Source organism: Felis catus, chromosome X (assembly GCF_018350175.1).
Source record: "Felis catus isolate Fca126 chromosome X, F.catus_Fca126_mat1.0, whole genome shotgun sequence".
Lineage (NCBI taxonomy): Eukaryota > Metazoa > Chordata > Mammalia > Carnivora > Felidae > Felis > Felis catus.
Window position 1 is genome coordinate 74,412,018 of NC_058386.1, and position 17,467 is coordinate 74,429,484.

Below are 17,467 nucleotides of genomic sequence, written 5' to 3' on the forward strand. Positions count from 1 at the left end.
TGCCTTTTAGCTCTCACCTCATTTGCTGGGCAAACTTGATTGACAATGTCTAAGCCTATTGAATGACCAAACGCACGCGCCGCTCTCCAGGCTCCGCCCATCTTCCCAGACGCTGCCTGGTAGCTGAGGCACACACTCGTGGAAGACGTTTATTTCCCCTGAAAATTATATCTTTATAGTTTTATAATTCAAAAAATAAAAATAATAAAAGCTTAGATATGAGGTAAAAATACTATCCATGGTTCCTAACAAGGGAAGAGGAGTATCTTTCTCCTATCATTTCATCCTGAATTCCCGTTTGGTTTGTCAGGAGCCTCTTGACAAAAATCTGTTTTTAAAAAATTGGATGAAAATACTTCAAATGGCATCATTGGGTAGTGTGAATATGGAATTTTTTTAAAACTATATCTAAATATCCTATTAGCGTGTATTTTTACACTGGAGAGAAAAGGGAGTCTTTTATTGGCAAAGGGGGGAGGGGCTAGAAAGCAGGCATATTGAGTTCCACCTAACAGTTTTTAGTAAGTACTGTCTGTGGTGTTGGGCAAGCCTGATTTATATCCATCTACAAGGGTGGCGATGCTGTGAGTCAGTTAGACTATTTTTACTGCATTTCTTTTTTTTTTAACTGGCATATAATATACTCCAATCTTGCTGCCGACTTGCTTCTAGCTGTTCTCAAAGCTTGCAACAACCTTGGAGATGAAGTGCAAGGACATTCAGATGTTAAGTAGTATTATTTAAAAGCAGACGGTTTGCTCTATACTTTTGTGGAGCAGTTTTCAATTCCATTAACAACAGGATGGGTGAGGGAATTTGTGCTGATGAAAGTGCATCCTCTGTCAGGGTATACTTTACAATGTCGTCTACCACCAGTTTCCTTCTAACATTGTAATATTCTGGCCACACTAAAGTATGATTTACCAGTCCAGTAATATGTAAATAAACTTTTGTAAAATGAGGTTTAAAAACAGGTATCTTATTTTTATTTACAGGATTGTTTTCTGCTACAGAACACTTCCCTTGGTACAACAAAAAAGACCAGTGTTTACTTTTCATTAAAAGGTAAGAAACATATTTAGCCCCTTTTTATGAATGACCACAATTACCTATCTATATTTGAATAAAAATTCACAGGATATATTAATAGTCTCTTAAAGAGTTCATTGGAAGATACCTTGATCTTTCTGTGGAAGTAAAAACAAACAAACAAAAAAAACAAAACCTAGACGTCATTTGATATACTAATGCAGAAAATAACCTAATTAATTAAATTCACTGTCTAAACCTGCTCACAGAACACAAGTAGTAAATTAAAATATAAAATATGATGAATTATTCACTTCAAATGTGGAAAAATTTTAAAGTTAGATTAATCTTTACATTACTTTTTTATTATAGAATTTGGGCTTTGTCATTTAGTCACATATTTTTAAAAAGTTAGGAAACACTTTCTATTTTGTAAATAAATTTACTTTTATTGTTTATTTTTGATCTTCAAGGTATATAAGCATTATAAAGAAAAAAATATAGAAAATTCCAATGATGGTATATATACACAATCTTATCAACCAAATGATAACCATTTTTAACATTTTGGTGCATTTTCTCCCAGAAATTTCTCTGTACATCTACATACCTGCCTGTTTATATATACTGTTTTATCTGTATAACATATTTTGTTTTGTAATCTGCTCATTTATCAGTTGTGGCTATATTTTCATGGTAAATGATAAACACCTAATTTTAAAATAGATACATATTCCATGGAAATGTTTATTTATTTAATATTTAACCATATTCCTGTTGTAGGGCAGCTACTTCCCACATCATTTTTCTACTAGCATACACATTTTTTTTCCTACTATAAAAAAATTAGCCTTGGATACCTACTGTATGCGCTCGTGAAAATTATGGGAATGCAGGAGTAAATTGTGTTCATTTTATTCTTTGACACATATTGCCAAACTTCTCTCCAGAAAAGTTATCACAGTTTACACTCCTACAAACAATGCTAAGAGTTAATTTTGTCCTTCAACTAATATATTTTTGTGCCTGCCGTGTGTTAGGCACATGTGGTAGAGGATGGCAGTTTAATGGTGAATAAAACTTAACTGAGTGTGAGGGGTGCCTGGGTGTCTCAGTTGGTTAAGCTTCTGACTTTGGCTTAGGTTTCTCACACGTTCATGAATTCAAGCCCCATATGGGATTCTGTACTGACAGCTCAGAGCCTGGAGCCTGCTTTGGATTCTGTGTCTCCTTCTCTCTCTGCCCCTCCCCTGCTCTGTCTCTCTTTCTCTCTCTCTCTCAAAACTTAATAAACATTAAAAAAATATTTAAAAAAACTAAACTGAGTGTGTATTCTTTCATTTCATAATTTTAATCACAACATATACTATGGAAACAATTATTTAAATCAGTAGGTTTATGCCATAAATATTGTCCTGAAACTTATTATTTTCATTTAAAATGATAGATATACTTTTTTAATGAATGCTCTTATATTTTGATAGTATGTTAAAGGTTTCATTTACATGTTAAATTTTGTATCATCAGGAATTAATATTTTGGAGTAAGTATTGAGTTAGGGATTCAATTTTTTTTTTTAAGTTTATTTACTTTGAGAGAGAAAGAGAGAGGGAGAGAATGAGTGGCAGAGGGGCAGAGAGAGAATCTGAAGCAGGTTGCCACACTGTCAGTACAGAATTTGATGAGGGCCTTGATCCCATTAACCATGAGATCATGACCTGAGCCAAAATCAAGTTGGATGCTTAACCGACTAAGTCACCCAGCACCCCTCAAATATTTTTAAATATATTTTTATTAGCTAGCTAATTGTTTTGTGCTGTTTGTTTGGTAATCTCTCTGACTCATACTTATTTGAGATACCAACTCTATCATATTAACTAAAATGTTTGGTTCTGTTTCTGAATTCTGTTCTCTGATCTGTTGGCCATAATTTTTCTATAAACAACTAATGAGGTACTGGCAGGTTTTTTTTGAAAACTTTATATTTTATGAAAATGATATGCATTGAAAAAAGGTTAGATAATATGTTGAAATCCAAACAAGAAAAGTAACTAAAAACACACTGAGAGTAATCACTATTCACATCTTTAATGAAAATCTCCAGATTAATTTCTTTTAAAAAATGTTTATTTATTTTGAGAGAGAGAGCATGTGAGTGGGAAAGAGGTTAGAGAGAGAATCCCAAGCAGGCTCTGTGCTGTCAGTGAGGAGCCGGATGCAGGGCTTGATCCCATGGAACTGTGTGGTCATAACCTGAGCTGAAATCAAGAGTTGGACGCTTAACCGACTGAGCCACTCAAGTGCCCCTCCAAATTAATTTCTTATCATTATGTATTTGTATTTCTTAGGTTAGCGGTAAGATTCAATGTCTTTTCATATTTTTATTGTCCATTTGAGAAATGCCTATTCATATCCTTCACTTGCTTTTCCACTGAATTAAGAAAGAAGATGGGGTGCCTGGGTGGTGCAGTCGGTTGAGCGTCCGACTTCAGCCAGGTCACGATCTCGCGGTCCGTGAGTTCGAGCCCCGCGTCGGGCTCTGGGCTGATGGCTCAGAGCCTGGAGCCTGTTTCCGATTCTGTGTCTCCCTCTCTCTCTGCCCCTCCCCCGTTTATGCTCTGTCTCTCTCTGTCCCAAAAATAAATAAACGTTGAAAAAAAATTAAAAAAAAAAAAAGAAAGAAGTTAATCAGTGGTGAGATCCTACAGGTTAAATAATTGTGGTCTTGATTTAAAACAACTGTGACTCACTTAGAAAATATCTCTGTTCTGACTTACAATATTGGACAAATGTGACTTAACTAAAGCTTTTATTTTAAATTACTCAATTTCATTTTAAATTGTCATCTGAATAATGTCTTTCAAGAATTCGTGCTTAATCACACTGATCAAAGAAGTTTGAAATGAAACAGAATAAAAAGAGAAAAACTTGTAAAAAAAAAAAAACTCATACAAAGATAATATATTAATGAACTATTTTGATTTTTCTATTTGTAAGTATTTTTTCCCAAGCCAAAGACTATTGGTGACTTCTAACTACAGTGCTCTACTTTTGATGTGTATGCACTACCTTAGGTATCTTATAACACACTTTTATTTTTGTAGCTTTTTTGTCTATTGTTAATTTTATTATGGCAGTTTCCTAAAAGAAAATAAGTATTTTATTTATATAATGAATTTAATGTATGCATTATAGCATATATTTTCTATAGTGAATATTTTTATAAGTATTCTAGTATATAATATGCTTATTTTTTTCATAAAGCTATCTTTAGTTGCATAGTGATATGTTCACCATTTCATTATTTTATGACATTCTTTTTTGGGGTCAAATATTCATACTTCTACATGAAATGATGCTTAACACAGAATCTATTGGTATATTCAGGCTGAACATGGCTCTTTGACATCTGTTTATATCTTCCCTGTTATGAACATATATACAACCCCAACTATCATGCCTGTCACACAAACACATGTATGTAATACACAATAAGTGTTACAGAATTATCTTTGTTGTAGATATTTAAGAAGCCAAGCATTGCAATTTCATTTATTGGTGGACTTTGTTGTTGTTGTTGTTCTTGTTCATCTAGACAGATTTTATCTGAACATGTAAGTTAATTCTCTCTCTCTCTCTCTCTCTCTCTATTTATTTATTTATTTATTTATTTATTTATTTATTTATTTCTGAGAGAGTGCTCACTCATGCATGTACCCATGCTTGTGCATGAGCAGGGGAGGAGCAGAGGGAGAGAGAGAGAGAATCTTAAGCAGGCTCAGCATGGAGCCTCACACGGGGCTCAATCCTATGACTCTGGGATCTTGACCTGAGCCAAAATCAAGAGTTAGATGCTCAACCAGCTGAGCCACCCAGGTGCCCCTAAGGTAATTCTTGTTAGAAACAATTTTATTGAACTATAGTAGATACAACTGTACATACAGTGTACAATATGATGTTTTAATAAATCTGTACACCTGTGAATTCATCACCACGGTCAAGAAAATGAAAATTTTTATCACCCCCAAAAGTTTCATTATGCCTCTCCTTGTCTCTACCTTGGCAACTACTGATCTACTTTCTGTTTCTATAGACTAGTTTGCACTTTTCTAGAATGTTATGTAATAGACTAGTTTGCACTTTCTAGAATGTTATATAAATGAACTGAGGAGTCACATGCTATGTTTGTGTTTAACTTTTTAAGAAATTAACTGTTTTCCAAAGTGGTTGTACAATTTTGCATTCGTATCAGAAATGCCAACACTTGGTACCGTTGGTCTTTTTAAATTTAGCAATTTTAATAGGTATGTAGTAGCATCTCATCGTGGTTTTACTTTGCATTTCCCTAATGACTGATGATGTTAAACACCTTTTTTGTAGTGATTTACCATCCACATAACTTCTTTGGTGAACTGTCTATTCATATATTGCCCATTTTTCTATTGGGTTCTGGTCTTACTATCGAGATTTGAGAATTTGTTATATACTCTGGATACAAGTCCTTAGGAGATAAAAGCTCTGCAAGTATTTTTTACCAATCCATGGATTTTATTTTTATTCTCTTAACAGTACGTTTCGTAGCTTTTCAGAGAACAGAAGTTTGTAATTTTGATAGAGTCCAATTTATCATCTTTTTTTTTCCTTTTATGAACCATGTTTTTGGTGTCATCTCTAAGAAATCTTTGCTTATCCCAAGATCACTAAGACATTCTTCTATGCTCTTTTAGAATTTTTATGCTTAGTTTCACATTCAGATTGGATCTATTTTTGTATATGGTACAAGATATGGATTGAAATTCCTTTTTTTTTTTTTTTTTTACATATGGACATCTAGTTGTCCCACCATCATTTGTTGAAAAACTATCCTTTCTCTACTGAATTACCTTTGTATCTTCATCAAAAATTGTCAATATATGTGTGGGTGTATGTTGGGCTCTCTATTCTGTTCCATTGTGTGCTTATTTTAACTTCCTAATTTGTAAATATTTGTTAGCTATGTTTATATTTGGGAGGGAATGAGAACCAAATTGTGGGATAATAGAATTTCATGATAGTGGAGGCAATTACAGTAGCTAGGTCTTCATCCTTGGCCTTTCATTTCTGCTCCCAAATATCTGACAGAAAAGGAAAATAACAGCAATGTTAACCTAGAAAACAAATCAAAACAAGAAACAGAAATGCTTTTCTATTTTGTGGAGTTGCCAGTGTATGGCTGTCTACAGCCCAGCCACAGGAATGGTAGCTAGTATTATTCAAGAGCACGAATAATGCCTGTGCTTTTCTCAACCTTTGATAAGAAAGATCTCTTTGTTAAATGTAAGTAGAAAGCATTTTCAGGCTATTAATAAATTATAATTAAAGACAGAATTGTTGTGAATAATTGGTTATTATTTCATACTGTGAGTTTCAAAGCAAAATTATCTCATTCCATACTCATTCCTAAAATAAGGACACACACAAATGAGTAGAGTATGGCATATAGCTATAAAATTTGATTTTTAAAGGAAATATTTGTGAATTACATTTCTGGCATTATAGCCTTAACTTCATGGTGTTTGAAAGGGCACTTACAATTAATGCAATGGCAGAGTAGGTGAATCAGTTACTAATTTGGATATTGTTCTAATGCTAGTTTTCAACTTAACAATAGCATACATGTTCAAAAACGTAAATCCACATTGCAGAGGAACACTTTTACAAGGGCATTCAAGGATCTTTTTCCATTGGTGCTCATTTGAAGAATTCTCACATTAAAACTCAAATAAAGCAAATCTTTTTTATTGCAACTTTGGAAGCATTTTATTTAATGTTACTAAAAACGGAAGGGGTTGCCTAGGTGGCTCAGTTGGTTAAGCGACCGACTCTTGGTTTTGGCTCAGGTCATGAACCCATGGTTCATGGATTGGAGCCATACATAGGGCTCCACGCTGATAGTACAGAGCCTGCTTGGGATTCTCTCTTTCCCCTGCTCTCTCTGCCCCTCACCCACTTACTCTCTCTATATCTCTCAAAATAAATAAATAAACTTTAAATTTTTTAAAGGAGGAAAATTTTTGAAGTATTTAAATGTCTTTGCATGTATATATGACCACAATAACTATTTTTAAATTTTTCATTATATTTGGACAATGTAGAATAAGCCCAAATGGATATTCTCTGCCAAATTTTATCCAGAATACCCAGATATATTTAATTAATTTGATTTAGTGCATCCTCTGAGGAAAAATGAGTCTTAAGATACTGCAAATATTCCTGCTGGTAGGAACAAATACATGTTCCACAGCTCTTCAGAGGTGATGGTCATTTTTGTATCAAACAACATACATGTAATTCACAAAAACCTTTTTTAGAGTATAAAGAGGAGAATCCAAATAATCATCAAACCTTAGCATTTGATTTCCTTACTGAGACATTATGACCAGATTGTTAGTGTAGGTGCTGGAGTCAGAATTGCTGGGCTTGAATCCTTTTTTTTTTTTTTTCTTACTAGTTGCATTAGATATTGGACAAGCTACCTCACTTTTATTACTTCTGTTCTCCCTCTCTAAAATGGGGCTAAGAATGGGACATAGAACTACAATTCAATATTGTTTACTACTTTTTGTATTATTATTTATCAAGGTAGTGTTTTAAAGAAACCTTTCTTAGTATATAGTCTCAAGCCACTCAGCATTTCTATGAAGTCAGTATGCTGTGACTTCTCTTATGGAAGCAGCACAGGAATCTACAAATATGAATTTTCCATCTATAATATGCATGAAAGTAGATATTTCATGGATATTGGCAACTCCTTGATATTAATAATAGTATTAGATCTTGATAGTTCTAAGGTCAAATAGCCACTCATCCTGGTTGGCATTATCTGCCTACAGAAGTTCTCCTGTTATTTCAAAGGAAGAAAAATCAGCACGACACAAATAATATTCCAAGCCAAATATTGTTTTAATATTTTACACCTCACACAGCATCCTTTCTTTCTTGAGAGCTTTTAAACTTCCTGACAGCCCTAAATTACTCAATCTTCATTACCTAAACCTCAAATTTGTATCTCATGTTTATTTTTGATGCCATTTATTTTTTATTCCATTATAAAGATTAAGAATATAATATTTGCATACGATTAACTACATATATATGAAAATATAATAAAGTAATTCGCAATGTCTTAAATAGTGACTTCTATTCTTGATATTAATAACATTTTTTTTAACTTTTTATGTGGTTAGAGTACTATGCATTGTGACAATTTTAAATATCCACCAAATGCCTTAGATTTTCCTATTTTTTTTTTTCATCTTGTTTAGAGTAATGGTCTCAAGCCTAACTCACAGCTGTGTGAAAATATTATCCTTGTTGAAGGTGGAAGAGATTTTAGAAATCATTTAGCCCAATAACCATACACATATTGGGGAAACTGAGGCCTTACCTATTGGATGGACATTCTGTGTTTTTCCAGGTATTTGTCACTACAAGCAACAGGACTGAAGAGACTGCCTGACTGCCTTTTCCTCATTGTATATTCTTGCTTCTTTTGTCGTAGATTAGTTGGCTGTATAAGTATGGATTTATTTCTGGGCTGTCCATCCAGTTGCATTGATCTATGTGTCTATTTTTGTACCAGTGCCATATTGTTTTCATTATGAGAGCTTTATAGTTTATCTTGAAATCTGAAATTGTGATGTCTCCAGTTTTGTTTTTCTTTTTCAAGGTTGCTTATTAATTTGGGGTCTTTTGTGGTTCCATACACATTTTAGTGTCATTTGATTCGGTTTTGTGAAAGATTCTGTTGATATTTTGGTAGGGAATGCATTGAAACTATAGATTTCTTTTGGTAGTATGGACATTTTAACAATATTAATGCTTTCAAACCATGAGCATGGAGTATCTTTCCATTTGTTTGTGCTGTACTTAATTTCTTTCATCGGTGCTTTATATTTTTCAGATACAGTTCTTTCACCTCCTTGGTTAAGTTTATTCCTAGATATTTTATTGTTTTGGTGCAATTAAAATAGAATTATTTATTTAATTTCCCTTTTTTGCTGCTTCATTATTAGTGTATAAAACCCTAATGATTTATAGGTATTAACTTTGGATCCTACAACTTTACTGAATTCATTTATATTACTTCTAGTTTTTTTGTGGATTCTGTAGGATTTTCTATGTATTAGTATCATGTTATCCACAACTGGTGACCCTTTTTTTTTAATTTTTTTTTTTTTTTTTTTTGAGACAGAGACAGATAGAGCATGAGCAGGGGAGGGGCAGAGAGAGAGGGAGACACAGAATCTGAAGCAGACTCCAGGCTCTGAGCTGTCAGCACAGAGGCCGACACGGGGCTGGAACTCCCGGACTGTGAGATCATGACCTGAGCTGAAGTCGGACGCTTAACCAACTGAGCCACCCAGGTGCCCCACAACTGGTGAAACTTCTTTCCTCATATGAATGCCTCTTTTTTTTTTTTTTTTTTTTTTTGGAATGATTGCTGTGACTAAGACTTCCAATACTAGGTTGAGTAAAAGTGGCAAAAATGGACATCCTTGTCTTGTTCCTGATCTTAAAGGAAAAGCTCTCAGATTCACCATTGATATTAGCTGTGAGTTTTTCATATACACCTTTATTAGATTGAGGTATGTTCCCTCTAAACCCACTTTGATGAGAGTTCTTACCATGAATGAGTGTAGTATTTTGTCAAATGCTTTTTCTGCACCTATGTAGATGATCATATGATTTTTATCCTTTGTTTTGTTGATGTGGTATGTCACTTTGATTGATTTGTGAATATTGAACCATCCTTGCATCCCAGGATAAATCTCATTTCATCATGGTGAATGATCCTTTTAATGTATTGTTGGATTTGGTTTGCCAATATATTTTGAGGATTTTTGCATGCATGTTTATCAGGCATATTGGCCTGTAGTTTTCCTTTTTTGTGGTGTCTTTCTGGTTTTGTTATAAAGGTAATGCTGGCCTTACAGAATGTACTTGGAAGCTTTCTTTCCTCTTCTGTTTTTTGGAATAGTTTGAGGAGAATAAGGTATTAACTCTTTAAATTCAGAATTCCCCTGTGAAGCCATCTGACCCTGGACTTTTGTTTGTTGGTAGATTTTTATTGGCGATTCAATTTCTTTGCTGGTTATCAGTCTGTTCAAGTTTTCTATTTCTTCCTGTTTCAAGTTTGGTAATTTATATGTTACTAGGAATTTATCCATTTTTTCTAAGTTGTCCAGTTTGCTGGCATATAATTTTTTGTAGTATTCTCTTATAATCCTTTGTATTTTTGTAGTGTCAGTTGTTACTTCTTTTCCTCATTTCTGATTTTTTTTATTTGGGTCCTTTCTCTTTTTTTGTTGATGAGTCTGGCTAAGGGTCTATCAATTTATTTATCTTTTCAAAGAACCAGCTCTTGGTTTCATTGATTTTTTTTGTTTTGTTTTGTTGTTTTTGGTTGGTTTGTTTGTCTGTTTTTTGTCTCTATGTAATTTATTTCTGCTCTGACCTTTGTTATTTCCTTCCTTCTGTATACCTTGGGCTTTGATTATTCTTTTTTTCCTAGTTCCTTTAGGTGTAAGTTTAGATTGTTTATTTGAGCTTTATCTTATTTCTTAACTAGGGCTGTGTGCCTTTTTATTCTCTCTTAGAACTGCTTTTGCTGCATCCCAGAGTTTTCAGAACATTGTGTTTTCACTTGTCTCCATGTATTTTTTTAATTTCCTCTTTGATTGTTTATTGACCTATTTTTTAGTATCATGTTTAGCCTCCATGTGTTTGTGATTTTTTCATTTTTTTTCTTGTGATTGCTTTCTAGTTTCATACCATTGTGGTTAGAAAAGAGGTATCGTATGATTTCAATCTTCTTAATTTTATTGAGGCTGGTTTTGTGGCCTTACATGTGATGTATTCTGGTAAATGTCCCATGTTCACTGGAAAAGAATGTGTATTCTGTTGTTTTTGGATGGAATGCACTGTAAATATCTGTTATGTACATCTGGTCTAATGTGTCATTCAAAGTCACTGCTTACAGGGCGCTTGGGTGGCTCAGTTGGTTAGGTGGCTGACTTCAGCTCAGGTCATGATCTCATAGTTTGTGAGTTTGAGCCCCATGTCAGGCTATGTGCTCAGAGCCTGGAGCCTGCTTCAGGTTCTGTGTCTCCCTCTCTCTTTGCTTCCCCACTCACACTCTGTCTCTCTGTTTCTCTCAAAACAGAATAAACATAACAAAAAAAGTCGCTGCTTACTTATTGGTTTTCTGCTTGGTTGATGTATCCATTGATGTAAGTGGGGTATTAAAGTCCCCTACTATTATTTTATTACCATCAATCTCTTTTTTTATGTTTGTTAACATTTGCTTTGTGTATGTACATGCTCCAGTGTTGGGTTCAGAGATATTTACAAGTGTTCTATCCTCTTTTTGGATTGATCCCTTTATCATTAAATATTGTCCTTATTTTTTAGTGTTTATTTTAAAGTCTGATTTGTCTGATCTAATTATTGCTACTTTAGCTTTGTTTATTTATTTTTTTGGCTTCCATTGAGGTGAGTCTCTTATAGGCAGCATATAGATGGGCCTTGCTTTTTTATTCACTTTGTCACCCTATGTCTTTTTATTGGAGCATTTAGGCTATTTACATTTAAAGTAACTATTAGTTATTTGTTTTCTGGTTGTTTTATAGTTCTTCTCTACCCGTTTTCTTTTCTTTCTTTCTTTGTGATTGATGAGTTCCTGTAGTGTTATGTTTGGCTTTCTTTCTCTTTATTTTTTGTATATCTATTTTAGGTTTTGGGTTTGTCATTTCCATGGTTTTTCATTTCTATGAGGTTCATACATAACATCCCAAGTATATAACTCTCTATATTAATTTGATGGTCTTTTGAGTTCAAACACATTCAAAAGAAGTTATTTTTTACTCCTTCCATGTTTTATGTATATGCTATCTTATTTTACATATTTTTACTCATGATTTTCTTGTATCTAGTTAATTATGGCAATTTATTTTCCATTTAAATTAGTCCTGGCACTTGGGTCAGGGCACCTGGGTCGCTCAGTCAGTTAAACCTCTGACTTTGGATCAGATCTTGATCTAATATTTCATTAGTTTGAGCCCCACATCATGCACTCTGCTGTCAGTTCAGAGCCCACTTCAGATCCTCTGTCCCCTCTCTCTCTGCTCCTCCCCCACTCGTGCTGTCTCTCTCAGATAAATGTTAAAGTTTAAAAATGTAAATAAATCCCTTTAAAATTTCTTGTAATCCTGGTTTAGTGGTGATAAACCCCTTTATCATTTGTTTGTCTGATTTGTTCTTCAAACCTGAATGATCACCTTGTGGGTAGTATATTCTTGGTTGTATTTTTTTTTTCTCCTTTCCGTACATTGAATATATCATGCCACTCCCTGGTGACATGCAAAATTTCTGCTGAAATATCAGCTAATAGCCTTATAGGATTTTCCTTGCAGGTGACTTCAGGCTTCTCTCTTGCTGCTTTAAAAATTCTCTGTTTATCTTTAACCTTTGATATTTTAATTATTATGTGTCATGGTGTGGACCTTTTTGGGTTCACCTCTTTGCAACTCCCTGTGTTTCTTGAACCTGGATGTTTATGTTCTTTACCAGGTTAGGGAACTATTATTTTTATTTTATTTATTTAATTAATTAATTATATTTATTATTTATTATTTATTCAAATAAAATTTCTACCTCTTTCTCTTCTTCTTCTTCTGGGACCCCTATAATACAAATGTTTCTTTGCTTGATGTTATCCAAGGGATCTCATAACCTATCCTCACTTTTTTTTCACTCTGTTCTCACTTTGCTGTTCAACTTTTATGCTTTCCATTACTCTGTTTCCCAATCACTGATTCATTCTTCTGCATCTGGTAATCTATAGTTAATTCCCTCCAGTATGTTTTGTATTTCAGTTATGGTGATCTTCAACTAACATTGGTTCCTTTCTATATTCTTTATCTCTTTTTTGGTAGTCTCACTAAGTTCTTCCACTCTTCTTTCCAGCCTCGTGAACATCTTTACAATCATTATTTTAAATTCTTTATCAGGCATATTGCTTTCTGTTTCATTTAGATCTTTTTCTGAGGTTTTGTCTTGTTCTTTCTTTTGGAGCATATTCCTCTGTCTCCTCATTTTCCTTGACTTTCTCTGTTTGTTTCAATGGATTAGGTGGAACAGCTACTTCGCCTAAACTTGAAGGAATGGCCTAGTGTATGGTCATCCCCTATGTAGACTATGCTTGGTTATTTTTGCTAGCTAGCTGGATGTATGGTGTGCATCGGCTGGGGGTCATAGGACTCCACTCAGCGGACATTCTGGCAGCACAATTAAAGCTGATGTGTACAGTTTAGTGTGCTCCTTTGGCTCTCCATGCAGCAGGTACCCTGGTAAGACAGCTAAGGCTAAAGAGGACATAAGCTGGGATGTCTCAAGGATCTACATGCAGAGAGCACCTTGGCAGTATAGCTGAAGCTAAAGTGATATTATCTGGAACATCCTGGAACTCTCCACCCAGAGGGTGCCCTGGTGAGGTGGCTGATACTGAGGCATATTGTGGGCCATCACATCCTAGGGATTTCCATGCAGCAGGCACCCTGGCAGGACAACTAAAGCTGAAGTAGATGAAAGTTGGGGGATCCTGGGGCACTCCATGCTGCGAGTACCCTGGTGGAGCTGCTGAAGCTGAGGTGGTGAGCAGGCTGGGAGCACCTGGAACTCTCCATGCAGAGGGTACTCTGGGTACAAACTGGGGTATCCCATGTATTCTGTGCAAGGGGTGCCCTGGCAGAATTTCTGGAGCAAGGTAGTATACAAGTAGGATGTCCCTGTGTTCTCTGTGCAGAGGGTTCCCTGGCAGGATAGTTAAAACTAAAGTGGGTGCATGCTGGGCATACCCAGGGCTCTATGAACAGAGGGCAGTTTGGCAGGATACCTGAAGCTGAAGTGAGTGTAAACTGGGATGTTCCAGGACTCTCTTCATAGAGTGTTCCATGAAGTGGTATATACAGCCAAGGCACTGTATCATTCAGGAGGTTCTGGGCTGCTCTGTGCAGGGGGAACCCTGGAACAACAGCTAAAGCTAAAGTGAGCATGGGCTACTGTGGCCCCTGGGCTCTCTGAAAAAATGTGCCCTGGCAGGACAAGTGAAGCTGAAGTGGTTGCAAGCCAGGGTGTCCCATGGCTCTCTGAACTGAAGGCAACCTGACAGGACAGCTGAAGCTAAATTAGGTGCGGGCCAGGATGCCCAAGGTGCTCAATGCAGGAGGTGCCCTTGCCTGGCAACTGGAACTGAGGCTGGTATGGACAGAAGTGTTCTAGGGTACTTCATGCAGGGGGTGCCCGGCAGAATGGCTGGAACTGATGCAGAAAAGGGCCAGGGATTCCCAGAGTACTCCATACAGTGTCTCCCTGGCAGGGCAACTGGGTCTAAAGGGGACATCAGCTAGGTGGCTCTAGAGCACTCTGCTTCGGGGGTGCCCTCGCAAGCCTTCTGAAGCCAAAGTGGTATAGGCCTGGAGATGTTCCAGGGTTCTTTGCACCTGTTTCACCTTGGCATGAAAGCTGGGGCTACAGAGAGTGCTAACCAGGGGTACCCTGGTGTGCACTGCCTTGTGGCCACCTTGGTGGGATGGCTGTAGCTGGTGTGGACTAGGGACCTAAGGCTTACTGAGGTGGCAGGCCAGTTTGGGTGCCGGTACTGTGCACCTATCTGTGCTTTCAAGGTGGGGGTGGAAGTGTAGGCAGCTTTCCCTGCCATTCTGGTGGAGTTCTAAGGCTGGCTCTTTTGTATGCTATTTGCTCTATTAAACCGTGGCTTTTTTCTGTGCCTCGGTGTGACCAGGGCTGGTGTCGGCTTGTGGACCTGGGGTTTGCTGAGGTGGCAAGCCAGCTATGGTGATAAGTTCCTACTCCAGTATCCATTTTTAAGGTGGAGAGAGAGCATAAACCCATGTCGCTGCTCAATCCCGCTGACCTGTAGTGCATTCCTGCAGGTCCTCTGCTGTTTGGCAGAATTCTGGGGTTGACTTTTTTATATGCTAGTTGTTTTTTTTAAACCCAAGACTTTTTTTTTTTTTTTTTTATTGTGCCCAAGGACATAGGAATCTGTTCTCAGCCCCTCAGTACTATCCCACCCCAATGAAATTCACAAGGTAGAGGGTTGGGGTTCCCTTTGTTACCATGTCTCTGTCTCTCTTGCTGTTCTTTTTTTTTTTTTTTTTGTCATTCTATCTTTTGTTGTACAGAAGCTGTTCAGTTGACCCTCAGATGTTCAAGAGGAATTGTTCTATAAATAGATATAATTTGGTGTGTTCCATGGATGAGGTGGATTCAGAGTCTTCCTACGTTGCCATCTTGGGCTGGATCCCCCCTCTAAGTTTTTTTTTTTTTTTCATTCAAATCATTTCCTCTTGTTTTGAAATTCATCTCATTTTTCCTATTTACTTGTACAGCTATTTTTAATGGTGAAAATGTCTCTTACTTTTAGTGACTTATGTTGCCTAGAAAACGAAGATCATGAGTAGATCAACCATTCTTTGACAACTTTATTTTTATCTTTATGAGGAAAAAATAAGCTATTTCCTATAAATATCTTTGGATTTTTGATATTTTTTTTCCTGTGGGTTTGTGATAACTTGAAACTTCAATCCATAAAATGTTGCTTGCTCATAAAATCACTAGGCACATTACATTTTTTTTCTGCAAAGGATGTTTATATATTTTAGGTGCAAATGGTTTACATTTGCTTATAAGTTTATAGTATGAGTATACTAAGAGATTCTGTTTAGTTCAGTAAAAGACATATGCTTATGGGACTGAAATTTGAAATTACTCCACTGAAGTTATGCAAGTAATGGGATGTACATTTCAGAGAGATAGCATCACAACTGATAAAGTATTCAAATTACTATTTCCTTCTCTACTGTCTTGCATTCCAACTGTTATTTCACTGTTTCAGACTGCTGTCATTTCCCATCTGGATTATTTACCTCTTCTTTGTCATTTTTCTTACTACCTCAAGCTCTCTTGCTTCCCTTCAAAGTATATTCTGCTGTGAAATTAACCTTTCTAAAATTCCATTTTATATCATACCCTTATTGAAAATCGCACTGAATCCCCATTGCAGGGCAGAATAGCATAAGGAAAAGAACACCAGCTTTGGAGTCAGACGGATTAGAGTTTGAATCTTGGTCCCGCCATGTAACCTCTAGTAGGTAATTTTATTGAATTTAGATTCCAGAGTCAAACATAACTACATTTGCTACTTGCTAGCTATATGGCCTTGGGGTTTTATTTAATCTCATTAATCCAGTCTTCTTATCAGTGAAATGTGGAAAATAATGTATATCAATTAGGACTTTTGAGTTGTAAGCAATATAAACTAGTGCTGGTTGTCTTACTCAAAATTTGATTCATTGGAAAAAATAACATGGTCTTACAAATTCTGTGGAAGGCTAATGAATCAGGTCCAGGAATAGACAGGAACTGAAATAGCTTTGGATACCTAGGAAGCAGAAAACGCAAGGTTTTCATAACCAGTATTGTCTAACCATGATGTTGAGGATGAGATACACTGGAGCTTCAGTCATTTTCAATTTAATTGTTTGTCCCTTCACTATGGGAGTGTAAGACTTCTAGTTATAGTCCCACTGGACTTTTCTCAAAGGAAAATAAGTACTATGAGACTGAAAAAATGGATGCCTGATATCCAGCACATAACAAATGCCCACTATGCATGTAAACCACCAGTCACATAGGTGCTCAGTAAATGGCTATTTTAACAAGACAAAGTCTAGACAACTTAGTCAGGCATTCATGGTCATTCACTTTCTGTCATCAAACTGCCTTTTCAAACTTAATTTTCCCCTGAATCCTCTGCAAACCCTGAATATCCAGCTCTGTCCTTCTTACTCAGTCCATTTTCCCTGTCTGAAATGCTCTCAACCTCTCTCACTTTTTATTAATATCCTATTTATCTCTTTTAAAGCTTAGTTTAGCTCTTTTTCTGATCCCTGAATCACTGATTTTCTTTTTCTCATTTTCTCTTAATCATGTATTATTTCTTGACATCTTTTTTGAATAGTGGTTTTGTACTATCTAACCCATCTTGTGCCTTTTTTCTCCTATCTAGATTGTAACTCCTTGAGAAGAGAGATAATGTATCATATTTTCTTTGTTTCCTTGATGGCATTTAACCCAGTATCATGCACACAGTAAGTGCTCATAAACTTCTGGTAAATGGATACAAGAATATGAATTATTAATTTCAATCAATGTTCATTTAATGATCACACACTCTATACTCAGCAGTGTGGCAATTGTTTTGAGGGTGCAGAAAAAAGATAAAAACTGTAAAGTTGCCTTTGATAAAGCTTGCAGTTTAATTTAGGAGAGAAAAAAGGTAAGAACATGAAGCACCTCAAGAGCAATTATATTA

General features: G+C 35.8%; 1 protein-coding gene across 1 annotated transcript in view; it reads left to right on the plus strand.

The window, feature by feature from the left end:
- The first annotated feature begins 66 nt into the window (after nucleotides 1-66).
- The window catches only part of FAM133A (family with sequence similarity 133 member A), a 51,790-nt gene continuing 34,389 nt past the window's right edge, over nucleotides 67-17,467 (plus strand). Inside the window, 2 exon segments of the mRNA XM_023249049.2 lie at nucleotides 67-223; nucleotides 996-1,065. The gene's annotated coding sequence lies outside the window, so the exon portion shown is untranslated.